Source organism: Giraffa tippelskirchi, chromosome 11, assembly GCF_054371585.1.
Source record: "Giraffa tippelskirchi isolate mGirTip1 chromosome 11, T2T-mGirTip1v1.2.pri, whole genome shotgun sequence".
Lineage (NCBI taxonomy): Eukaryota > Metazoa > Chordata > Mammalia > Artiodactyla > Giraffidae > Giraffa > Giraffa tippelskirchi.
The window spans coordinates 124,483,248-124,496,355 of record NC_137285.1 but is presented as its reverse complement, the minus strand read 5'-3'; the positions used below and the strand labels follow the sequence as shown (position 1 = coordinate 124,496,355).

Below are 13,108 nucleotides of genomic sequence, written 5' to 3'. Positions count from 1 at the left end.
AAATAGCAGATACTTAGTGGTGCTACTTTTTCCCTTCCATTTCCAAAATTGGTAGATTTGTGGAGTTCAGTGAGCTATCACTGAAGAGATTACGTCTGTCATTCCCATTCCATGATACAATTTGGCCCAGGATAGCCATTAGGTGGTGTCTCAGATTTCCCATTTAAGTCTGAAAATGCGATTCGAGGTTTATGATGCCAACAGTTATTGTAAAGGGATTTCTCCCCCCTAATAATGGGAGGAACTGATGCCATGTTTTTGTATTTTCTCATTAATTCTCATTGCTGTAGCTGGAGGTACTTTGCACTGTAGGAGCCAGGGAAATTGGGGGCCATATTGTCTCTTCTGTCTGTGTTTATTTGGATTGGAGAATTGTCTGAAGGCTGCTTAGTGAATAAAGTAGATTTGCTAAATTCAGATTCTTCCTTCCTGAGTGAGCCCAGAAATGACCTACTGAGAGAAAAACATAGGAAAATGGGGGGTGGTACCTGGTGAGTTCTGCTTGTGAAGTTGTCAGGGTCTTTGAGTTGGGGGCAGTGAAGAAGAGTTTATTCTCCCTTCTCCTCTTACCCTCCGGAGCGTTTACAGCCCAACACAAAGGAAGCTTTAAGATGGAGGTCTGTATTGTAATTTCCTAGAAATTGCAGCTTCTGGTAACCGCTCATTCAGTTTGCACCTCTTTGCGCAGTAGATGAAACAATAGAGACAATAAAGCCTTTTATCGGATAGCTGTAGCCTCAATGGGATGTTTGTTTTAATAATGGTATAATTTGCAGGGCTCATAAATTGTGATTTTATTCTCATGGAAATAACTGCCCAGTGGTATTTGGATTCTCAGGTCTCCTGTTGTGGATAATTTCACTAACATTCTGGCTGACAGTTCTCTTTATTTTGCACTTCATTTTAGACTGTTCAGGCTGGTTGGGTAATTAGACCAGTGCAGAGCCAATTTTCTTTAGTTTGAGGCTGGCAGGTGGTTACTAGGTAACTAGAGGATCTTCTGAACAGGCAAGAAATTCTGCTTAGGGATTCAAGGCAAAAAAGCTGAGTTTGCTTTTGATTGTCATCTGGAATTTTTTTTTTAAGGTTTTATTTATCTGATGCCAAAATATCTAAAAGAAAAAAATTATTTTTCAGTCATCTGTGTGTTTACTTTCCATGGTACCGAACAGCCAATTCTATTTGGAATCGTATAGTTCAGTTTTTAATTTTCATCTACTTTTTTTTTTTTCTGGGAATATCCACAGAGGGCTAAGGATGAGACTAGGTACCATGTGCTAGACATTGTCTAGGTTTTCATTGTTTAGGTTTTTACACACATTATCTCTAAATCTTAATTAGAACCCTGAGAGGTAGGTATTGTTTCTATTTTACATACGTGGAAACCTAAATTCAGAGAATTTAAGTAACCAAATTAAGATATCTCAGTTAATAAGGGGTGGGCAGCCGTTTACCAGACTCAAAGCTCATGTTAGGTTTTCAATTATAAGATATTCTGAAGATACATTGAAGTTTCTCTTACCTTCTTAGATATTACAGTGATTGGCTCAGTAATATATTGTACATGAATTAGTGTCATCAAATGTATATCTGGTTGTTCTTCCTGTCATCTAATTTTTTAAATTTAATTTTTATTTTATATTGGAGTATTACAGGGTTGTGTTAGTTTCAGGTCTATAGCAAAGTGATTCAGTTATACCTATACTTAAGTCCATTCTTTTCCAGATTCTTTCCCTGTATAGTTTATTACAGAATATTGAGTAGAGTTCTATGTGCTATACAGTAGGTCCTTGTCTATTTTGTATATAATAGTGTGTATATTGGAGAAGGCAATGGCACCCCACTCCAGTACTCTTGCCTGGAAAATTCCATGGACAGAGGAGCCTGGTGGGCTACAGTCCATGGGGTCTCTAGGAGTCGGACACGACTGAGTGACTTGACTTTCTCTTTTCCCCTTCATGCCCTGGAGAAGGAAATGGCAACCCGCTCCAGTATTCTTGCCTGGAGTATCCCAGGGACGGCAGAGCCTGGTGGGCTGCCGTCTATGGGGTCGTACAGAGTCGGACACGACTGAAGTGACTTAGCAGCAGTGTGTATATATGTCATCTAACATTATTCCAGCAGTTAAGGTACATGGAGTATTTTGATTATCTTTCCAAAATTAAAGGCCTTCCAGACATACTCTGTTTCAGGAATTCTTTAAAAGTTTGGCACTATATATCATGTGCCAAAACATGATATAGTCACTGGAAATAGACTTGAAGTTTGGGAACCGGGTTTTAAAATCTTGGCACTGCCACTTCTTGGATAGTCTTGGATAAACCCTTTAACTGTCTTTGGCTACCCTTACTCCTTGCCTAAGCCTTGTTTTACTCATCTGTGAAATAGAGATAATACCCACATTATATGTGGTAGTGACTCGTATATGCCTGTAACACGGTAGGGGCTCATTAAGTGTTGGTTTCCTTCCTTCCTTTAAGTCTTCTAGGAATGTATACAGAAGTAGAATAGATTTTGTTTCATTCTCAGCTCTTTCTACTCCCTAGCAGCTAAGTGGGTCCATTACTGAACTATTGGAATAATTTGATGCTTTTTTCATCACTGGCCATAGGATTTATTAAAAGATGATCAACTTCTAGTACTGTTTTGTTACATTTCATGTTGATGCTGTTAAACTGATGGAATTCATTTTCCTCTAGGAACTTGCTGTAAGGGACATTTAGACATCTGGTTCATTGTTTATACTCTCTTAGTCAAGAGAGTGAGTACATATATGGAAGGGGCATTGACTTGTGATTTTACAAACTTGGTTAAAGTTCTAGCTTTGCTGCTTACTAGCTGAGTTTCTTGGGGCAGCTCATTTTCTCTAGCTGAGGCTTGGAGGAGGGATAATAATAGCTGACCTGTTTTGTTGTAAGGATCAAATAAGAATGGATTTGAAGATGCCTTTTAAATTGAAAAATGTTAGGTAATCATTATGTGACTTTCATAGTTAGACTAGATGGGAATTTAGTACTGTTTTAAGGGAGATTTTAAAGTTCAGTTACACTGTATAAAGGAAACGTCTTGATGAGTTTTATGTTAGCTCTTAGGGACAGCTGAGGAGAAGAGGCCAGAATGAGGTCCTGAGTAGAGAAAGGATTGAGTGAATATAATTGAATGGTAGAGGTGAGAATGGAGTGTGAGTGGTAGTAGACTGGTGAAGCAGGCCAAGGGAACTTAGAGAATAATTTAGATATGACATTTGGATCTTGGTCTAATCTTGATCCATAGAGCAAAGAAGATGGATGCTTCTTGATTAGAAAATCTTAAAAGACTGAGCAGTGTGTGGAGCACTGGTTGAAAGAGTAAGGATGGAGGTAATAGCTGTAGGTTCTCTCATGAGGACTCTGAAGTTGAAATCCCGGTTTTAAATCTTCAGGAATATGTACAGAAGTAAAGTAGATTTTGTTTCATTCCCAGCTCCTCGTAGCCCCCAGCAGCTAAGTGTGTCCATTTAGGGGGGACTGTTCCAAGTAAAGCTTGTGCTTATTGTATGTGAATCACCTAGTGGCTCTCAGGTGGGCATAGAGGCATATTTTCATGTAAAGAGGTGCAGGTGGCTGGCAAGTGGGGGATCTACTTTTACAGACTAGAAAGCTTAGTTTTATGCAGTCATATTCAGGTTATCTCTTCCCTGAAAATTGGTTCTTTTATAGCATTTCAATAAGGCAGATGGTGTTTTTCCTAAGTGGAACATCAACCAAAAATTTTACTGTGTTTAATTATTGATATGTCTGAGTGGTGCAGCATATTGGTTAAAATAAAGATTTTTTTATATGAAGAAAGCCTTCTGGCTTTGGATTTTGGTACTGCACCAGTTTTTTCATTTTTCTCTCAGGGGGATGTAATCTTTTTCTTTACTACAAGTGGCTGTGTTATGCTTTCTGGATCATTGCCTTCTCTGTTGAGTACTGGGGTACAGTAGTGGTTGTACAGGTTAGTTTCACAGTCTCCATTTTATTTGATTATAAGAACTCCTTTAGGCTTCTGTCTTCTACCCCCTTTGCTACTGGTATGAAGGTGTTGCAGTGATTAGGTAGGAGATGGATTTCTATAGGCACAGAATCAATCTGAGTTACTTTATCATACTAGCTTCATATATAATAAACTGATATTTGCATAATTTTTTAGGTAGGTATTTTGTTATTAAACGTTTTTCTACTGATCTATTCTTTGCACTAAACTGGTAGCTGTTTTGGGGCAGGTTCGTGTATTTTTTTTCATCTTTGCATTTACTGTGTTCAGTACAGATCTAATGATGTTGATGATGGCTACACTGTACTGTATGTCTGACATTGTTTCAAGTGCATGCAATATTTGTTTTCATCCTCATCCCCATTTTATAGAAGAAAAAACTGAGACTTGGAGAAAGGAAGTAACTTGCTCAGTGTCACAAATAATGAAGGGATATATCTGTGGTTAGAACCCAAGCAGTCTGACTTCAGAGCCTAAATACTTAACCTCTACCCTAAATTTTCTCAGTAACTGCTTTATAAGTATATATAAATATATATAAAAAATATTATGTCTTGTCTGTGCCTTAAAATTCTGTGAAGCAGATATGCTGTATCCATTTTATAGGGGAGGAAAAATGAAGTAAATTAATCGTACAAAGTTGCACATTTGTTGAGTGGCAGAATCTAGAGTCTCAGTCCTTGGCTTCCTGACTCCAATTCCCCTATTTTTTTCCCCTCTATCATTACTATAGACACTGGTTAGAGCTATACATCTATTTTAGGAATAATCTTTTTAGATATGGAAAATAGATTTCTTTATCTGGACTATTTGGAGATAAGTGGCAGGTTTTAAAAAGTCTTCTGTTATATCGTCCTTCTTTTTCAAACCCAAGGAGCAAAATTCCCTGGTAGAAAGATTATGAGAGCTGCGTGAGAGTAGATAGGACAACTCTGTGTGTGTGTGTCTGTGTATGAGAGAGAGAGAGAATCTGTTTTTTGAGTACCTAACACAGAGTATGTTTTCTGTAAAGATTACTGAGGACTGCAGAATTGAAAGAGTTCAGGCTAAATCTAGTATTATTAAAGAGTGATGATGCTAAAATTGCTAGATTACTTTTATATTCTGTGCTTTCTCCTGATTCCTTCATTCTTGATCACTGATTATGCTTGAGAATTACAGTAACACTAATGATAGTGGCATTTAATATATATTTGAGCCACTATGTGGTCACTGTCTATAACAGAGCCTTCATATGAGAGAGGGATTACAGTTACGCATTTGGAATATTTGAAGAGGCAATTTTTCTTTTTCTTTAATATTTATTTATTTATTGGCTGTTCTGGGTCTTCGTTGCTGCATGGGCTTTTTCTATGGTTTCAGTGAGTGGAGGGCTACTCTCTAGTTGTGGCAAGTGAGGACTTCTCATTGCGGTGGCTTCTCTTATTGTGGCGTGTGGGCTTCAGTAGTTTCTGCACCTGGGTTCAGTTGGGCTCAGTAGTTGCGTCTCCCAGGCTCTTGAGCCCACGCTCAATAGTTGTGGTGCACAGGCTTGGTTGCAAGAAGCAGTTTTTCTCATGTGAATTTTTTTTAGGTGAACTTAATTGTACTGAACTCTTTCTGATTGCCTTGTCAGATTTTCTTTTCATATTTTTGTGAAGAAGATATGACAGTGGCAAATTAGTTTTCCAGTTTTTTTTTTTTTTGCTTATATACATATTTTAAATAAATTGAAGTGATGCTCTATTGTGACTTTCGTTTTTTTTTACATTGAGGTATTAACATTAAAATAATAGGAGGCTAACTCAGTAATATATCATTAGAATATTTAAGAACTTTGGAACTTCATAGAGCACCCTCACACTGTCCTATGTTACAAATGCGGACTGGAAGCCCAGGGAAATTAGTTAATTGTCCAAGGTCATACAGTTTGAAAATGGATAACCTAGGACTAGAACCTAAGTTTCTCTTGTTTTTTCCATAGCACACTTTTTTCCTTTTGAAAATGATTTTTTTACTTTGGTACTTATGAAGCTGGATATTGCCCTAAAGGTGACATCATGGGTCAAAATCACAAGCTCAAGAGTTTTGGTTCATCTGTCCTGTAAATGAATAAATAGATAAATAGATTATGTGGCTTTTGATAGGAACAGCCTAATGTCAACAAACATCAAGGAGCTAGTTCCATTAATAGTCTTCTTCCAGGTCCTTGAAGCTGGTTTTGTTTCATTTAGCTTCTAGGCAATACAACATTCAAATACAATCATGACATAGTCTAGCTACTTGATTTTCTGGGTATGTCGCTCTGCATTATTTTTTGTATATGATTATAGTACAAAATGCTTGAGAATTCCTAAGCCTCTCTTACTTTAGTCTGACATGATTGTTATATTCGTGTAAATTACCCCTTACCTAGGAATGTCATAATTGATTCCTTTGTTCTAGATTGTAGATTTGAGTGTCAGGTAGTAATTTACATATTACTTTATCTTTTAAGAGTTAGTGGTTTTATTGTGGAAATTGTATGAGATCAAAATTTGAGCTTTCAGTCTTGATCACTTAGCTGCAAACTTGGTCCTGCTCTGTCACTTGGCATACATCAGTCCAACTGTTATCTCATTTTATGTCTGTGAGTGCACATGTGCATATCTACTCATGAAAGTTCCTCTCTGATCTTAAAGGTATTACTAATGTGTAGTAGATTTTTAGGGTCCTATGATTTGTCTTGCACAGTTTCTTTCAGGTTTTTACAAGTTTAGAAGGTATATAGTTAGAGTACAGGATACCTGCTGAAACAGACACTCAGAAATTCAGTGGCTCAAACAAGATAGGCATTTATCTTTTACATAACAGTTAAGAGGTAGGTGTGTTATGGCCAGGGTGGGCAGAGGTTCTCTTCCAGGAAATCACCCAAAGATCTAGACTCCTTTTATCTCTACTTTCCCAGTATGATGTGCTTATCTGCATGCCAAGTTCAGTTAGTCACTCAGTTGTGTCCGACTCTTTGTGACCCCATGGATTGCAGCACGCCAGGCCTCCCTGTCCATCACCAACTCCTGCAGTTTACCCAAACTCATGTCCATTGAGTCGGTGATGCCATCCAATCATCTCATCCTCTGTCGTCCCTTTCTCCTCCTGCCTTCAATCTTTCCCAGCATCAGGGTCTTTTCAAATGAGTCAATTCTTCACATCAGGTGGCCAAAGTATTGGAGTTTCAGCTTCAGCATCAGTCCTTCCAATGAATATTCAGGACTGATTTCCTTTAGGATGGACTGGTTGGATCTCCTTGCAGTCCAAGGGACTCTCAAGAGTCTTCTCCAACACCACAGTTCAAAAGCATCCATTCTTCTGCGCTCAGCTTTCTTTAGAGTCCAACTCTCACATCCATACATGACTACTGGAAAAACCATAGCTTTGACTAGAAGGACCTTTGTTGGCAAAGTAATGTCTCTGCTTTTTAATATGCTGTCTAGGTTGGTCATAACTTTTCTTCCAAGGAACAAGAGTCTTTTAATTTCATGGCTGAAGTTACCATCTGCAGTGATTTTGGAGCCCCCAAAAATAAAATCCATCACTGTTTCCTCTGTTTCCCCATTTATTTGCCATGAAGTGATGGGACCAGATGCCATGATCTTTGTTTTCTGAATGTTGAGTTTTAAGCCAGCTTTTTCACTCTCCTCTTTCACTTTCATCAAGAGGCTCTTTAGTTCCCCTTCGCTCTCTGCCATTAGGGTGGTGTCATCTGCATATCTGAGGTTATTGATATTTCTCCCAGCAATCTTGATTCCAGCTTGTGCTTCATCCAGCCCGGCATTTCACATGGTGTACTCTGCATAGAGGTTAAATAAGCAGGGTGACAATGTACAGCCTAGACATACTCTTTTTCCAATTTGGAACTAGTCTGTTGTTCCATGTCTGGTTCTAACTGTTGCTTCTTGACCTGCATACAGGTTTCTCAGGAGGCAGGTAAGGTGGTTTGGTGTTCCCATCTCTTTTAGAATTTTCCACAGTTTGTTGTCATGCACACAGTTAAAGGCTTTAGCGTAGTCAATGAAGCATAAGTAGATGTTTTTCTGGAATTCTCTTGCTTTTTTTCTATGATCCAGCAGATGTTGGCAATTTGATCTCTGGTTCCTCTGCCTTTTCTAAAACCACCTTGATCATCTAGAAGTTCACAGTTCACGTATTGCTGAAGCCTGGCTTGGAGAATTTTGAGCATTACTTTACTAGCGTGTGAGATGAGTGCAATTGTGCGGTAGTTTGAGCATTCTTTGGCATTGCCTTTCTTTGGTATTAGAATGAAAACTGACCTTTTTCCAGTCTTGTGGCCACTGCTGAGTTTTCCAAATTTGCTGGCATATTGAGTGTAGCACTTTCACGCATCATCTTTGAGGATTTGAAATAGCTTAATTGAAATTCCATCACCTCTACTAGCTTTGTTCGTAGTGATGCTTCCTAAGGCCTACTTGACTTCACATTCCAGGATGTCTGGCTCTAGGTGAGTGATCACACCATCGTGATTATCTGGGTCGTGAAGATCTTTTTTGTACAGTTCTTCTGTGTATTCTTGCCACCTCTTCTTAATATCTTCTGCTTCTGTTAGGTCCATACCATTTCTGTCCTTTATTGAGCCTATCTTTGCATGAAATGTTCCCTTGGCATCTCTAAGTTTCTTGAAGAGATCTCTAGTCTTTCCCATTCTATTGTTTTCCTCTATTTCTTTGCGTTGATCACTGAGGAAGGCTTTCTTATCTCTCCTTGCTATTCCTTGGAACTCTGCATTCAAATGGGAATATCTTTCCTTATCTCCTTTGCTTTTGGCTTTTCTTCTTTTCACAGCTATTTGTAAGGCCTCCTCAGACAGCCATTTTGCTTTTTTGCACTTCTTTTCCATGGGGATGGTCTTGATCCCTGCCTCCTGTACAATGTCATGAACCTCTGTCCATAGTTCATCAGGCACTCTGTCTATCAGATCTAGTCCCTGAAATCTATTTGTCACTTCCACTGTATAATCATAAGGGATTTGATTTAGGTCATACCTGAATGGTCTAGTGGTTTTCCCCACTTTCTTCAATTTAAGTCTGAATTTGGCAATAAGGAGTTCATGATCTGAGCCACAGTCAGCTCCTGGTCTTGTTTTTGCTGACTGTATAGAGCTTCTCCATCTTTGACTACAAAGAATGGAATCAGTCTGATTTCAATGTTGACCATCTGGTGATGTCCATGTGTAGAGTCGTCTCTTGTGTTGTTGGAAGAGGGTGTTTGCTATGACCAGTGTGTTCTCTTGGGAAAACTGTTAGCCTTTGCCCTGCTTCATTTTGTACTTGAAGGCTAAATTTGCCTGTTAACTCCATGTATCTCATGACTTCCTGCTTTTGCTTTCCAGTCCCCTGTGATACTTCTCTTCAAGTGGTTGTTCTTTTATCACCTTGTCAAACACAGCCCTGTTGTATTTTTAAAAATCTGACACCAGCATCACTTCCTCTATAAAGCTATTGCTTTTGACTGTTTTTCTTCATGCTTCTCTGTGCTGATGCCTGTGATAGACCTGTAATGCTTTATAGTATTCATTTATGTGTCTTTCTTGAACCATCAACACAATTGCTAGAATGAATGGAGTATACTGCTGGAGCTCATATCCAAAATCTGTGTTTTTCTTATTATAGTGGTTCATCCTACGTGTGTACATATTTCGAGGGAGTTGCTTCCTAGCCCCAAATTTGGAGATCTGACCTTCTGGGAACTCTTTGGCAGCCAGGGGCAAACTCTGCTTGAAAAGGGCTATTCTAACAAATGGGTGCCTTTTTTGTATCATCATTGCCCTGTCACATGTTTAGAGTTCACATAAACAGTTTAATTTGTAAGAGTCTGTCTCTTTGAAAGGTCACACTTTGACCTTAGAATAATCAAACTTGGTGGGAAAATTATTTTTCCATTTGGGTTTTGGGGATGTGTTTATTTGGCTTTTAATGCAGGTGCAGCTAATACAATTGTCGGTGACCTGCAAAATAAATGTTGAATGTTTGGGTTTAATTTTATTGATTAAATCAAGGAAGAAGAGAGGTTTGCTGTACATCTTGGGGGAAAGGTAGAAAGTTAGAAGAAAAATGCATCTCCATAAATGTGGTTTTAGTCATTATCATTTCTGATCACTGAAGCTTACTTATTATGAATTTAAACCATCTGTTTTGGTGTTAATCCTTTAAAACTCAGTTGGTGGATGTTAACATGATAAAGGGTCATAAAGTTTGAAATATGGTAGTCATTTCATCTGGTGTACTTTTCAGCTAATTGCATGCAAACTCAAGTGTCTGGGGGAAAAAAAAAGAGAGGAATTAATGCTGTAGTCAACTAGTTTGATCTCAGCTTGAGCCCTGCACACCTGTCACTGGCTTGTGGAAGTTTTCCTTTGTAATTAAGAGCTCCTCTCTCATATTATTACTTAATTGGATGCCACTAGAGCCTGGTGAAACAGTGGAATCCTCTTAATTGCATGCCAGCTCTTAAAACAAATCACCAATGTTTAATGTGGCATTGTTTTTATAAGCCTTTCCTGGAAACAGTTTTGATTTTCAAGTCAGGAGGATACGTAGTCCCTATATTTTGAAGTGTTGAGGATTCTGCTTTTTATAGACGTAGAAGTCGTATAATACTTTGAAACATCTTTCCAGAAAGAGTTAAAGAACATAATAACTAATGTTTTCACAGTGGTTTACAATTTTATCAAGTGCTTTTCCCTTGCTCTATGTTTTTCCTATAAGAGCTTCATGAAGAAAGAATATATTCATGTTTCTCGTTTTACAGGCTAGGAAACTGAGGGTCAGAAAAGTGACTTGCCCATCGTTATGCAATTAGTAACTGGTGGAGACTGATGTAGACCCCAAACCCTGCCTTCTTTTGGGTATCTCATGCTGCCGCAATGAGCAGAAAGTGCATGTGTGGAAATGTCAGTTTTATGGGTTTTTCTTTTAATTCCATTTTATCATATGATAATGTGGTCTCAGCTTAGTGGGTTTGGTACTTTCCTCCTGATCTTTCAACCCTTAAACATACAGTGGGAAGAGGCAGCATGGTAGCAGGTGAGAAAGCTAAAATGCTGGGAAATGATGGATTGTCTAGTTCCATGTTCGAACCATGACTGTATCTAGCTGAAACATCTTTCTGTAGGCTTGGCCATGGTCTTTGCATATAATGACAGTTACCCTTTGTTGACACCTGAGTGACAAGAGATCCATTAGCTCCATGGCAGCAGGTATCTTGAGTACAGTAGAACCAAGTGGCCCCAGGAAGATTCCAGGCACCATGAGGACCCTGGTATACATGCCCCTACAGGAAGAGATGGGAAGGTTGAGCTTATGTGGACAAGGCCTTTGCAGTGTATCTAAGTGTGAAGCAGTTTTGACAGCTAATTTAAGGGAGCTTCTGTGGCAGTCACCTCCATTGATGCCCCAGTACCCATCTTCCTCTCCTACCATTAGGAGGAGAGCTCTTGACAGAGAATAAGGAAACCTTGGTTCACCTGTGATGGCTGAGTGATTTGCTACCTGACCTGGTTAGTACCACCTCTGTGAAGGTTTCCCTGAGTCCCTGGTGGCCTTAGTGCTTTGCTTTTCTGGATGCTTTGACGGTCGCTGTAGCACGTACTATTTTGTGCTGCAGTTATGTTTCTTTCTTTTCTATTGGAACCGTACCTCTAACCCTTTTTTCTACCAGACGTTTGCACTTGTGAATCATTGCCCTAAATTCTAAATTGCTGAAGAGTGCAGTCACAGGGTTCCTTGTGGTGTTTTGTAGTTTGCTTCTTTAGCTTCTCCCCCTTATCTTGATAATGGCCTCAGATGTTGGTTTAGGAACTATACCTCATTATTTTGTGGTTTGAGTAGGAACTTTTTAGCTCTGGTGTGCCTGAACTAGGCCCAAGCTAACCAGCACATCACATTCCTCTAGCCACAGTGATTGATTTAGGAGTAAAAATATGTTCTAAGGCACTCTACACTGGATGTTCAAGACTTTTGTGGAAGTTACAGAAACCCTCTGTCAATCCTACTGGGCTGGAAGGGTGCTAGCTTCTAGAAGGTCTAGAAGATGCTAAGCTGTTTTGCCACTGTCAGAGAGGACTCTGGCTCATGATATAACCAACACTGAGGAAGCAAGGCTAAAGAGATGGAGGTAATGACTTGGAGCTCTGAATTAGAGGCTCTTACCTAGTCTTCCCAAATCCTGGCCGTCAGTTAATTAGCCAGTAATTAGACCTTTTGGTTAAACTAGTTTTGATTAAATTTTCTGTCATTTACAATGAAAAGAGCTTTAACTGATCTGTTTGTCTTCTGCATCTAGCAAAGTTCATGGCCTAGAATTTGTTAAATACATCAATGATCTCTATGAACATGAACAGGGATTTTTTCTTTCTTAGTCTCTCTGTTTTTTGATAAAATGAGAATAGTAATTTCTGCCCTACCTGATTCAAAAAGTTTCTGTGAATTAATAGAAGAGGAAGCTTTCTGGTCTCCTTCAGCACTTAGTCTATGCCAAATAATTTACCATGTAATTATATGATTGTTTGTAACAGTTAACTTGTTTGCTCTCAACTAGATTGTTGGAGAAGGAAATGGCAACTCACTCCAGTGTTCTTGCCTGGAGTATCCCAGGGACGGAGGAGCCTGGTGGGCTGCTGTCTATGGGGTCGCACAGAGTCGGACACGACTGAAGCGACTTAGCAGCAGCAGTGCTTAGCACAGTGTTGGGAGAATAGTGGGTACTCATGAATGCTTATTAACAATGACTATAACAGCTATACTTTATTGCATAGTTTCTTTAGGCCAGACATTGTGTAGGCATTCTATGTAAATTATCTTTAACCTTTACTTAGCTAATAGCACTACCTGTTAGATAGCTGTTAGATAACTATTAATAGTATTGTCTTCAGAGGTTAGGTCTGAGGAGTCTGGCTTAGGTGAATGATAGAGATGAGCATCAGGTAAATGCCTGACGGGTCTGGAATTGCTTCAGAAGCCACCTTTGAGTCTTTTCTTGGCATAGTTTCATTGATTTCACCAATTTTATCAGTATTAAATAACAAAAGATATAGAGAGTTGAGGCATTAGCAGTTCTG

At 39.0% G+C, this 13,108-nt stretch overlaps 1 protein-coding gene across 10 annotated transcripts in view; it reads left to right on the top strand.

Moving 5' to 3' along the window:
• Positions 1-13,108, top strand: part of FAM168A (family with sequence similarity 168 member A) — a 195,516-nt gene that overhangs the window by 19,109 nt on the left and 163,299 nt on the right. For 2 of the 10 annotated variants that reach the window (XM_081539544.1, XM_081539546.1), the window contains exon 1: positions 11,301-11,548. The exons of 7 other annotated variants lie outside the window; for them this stretch is intronic. The gene's annotated coding sequence lies outside the window, so the exon portion shown is untranslated. Of the gene's footprint in view, positions 1-11,259; positions 11,549-13,108 lie in introns of those variants that run through there. One more of the 10 variants, XM_081539547.1, reaches the window with a different exon arrangement.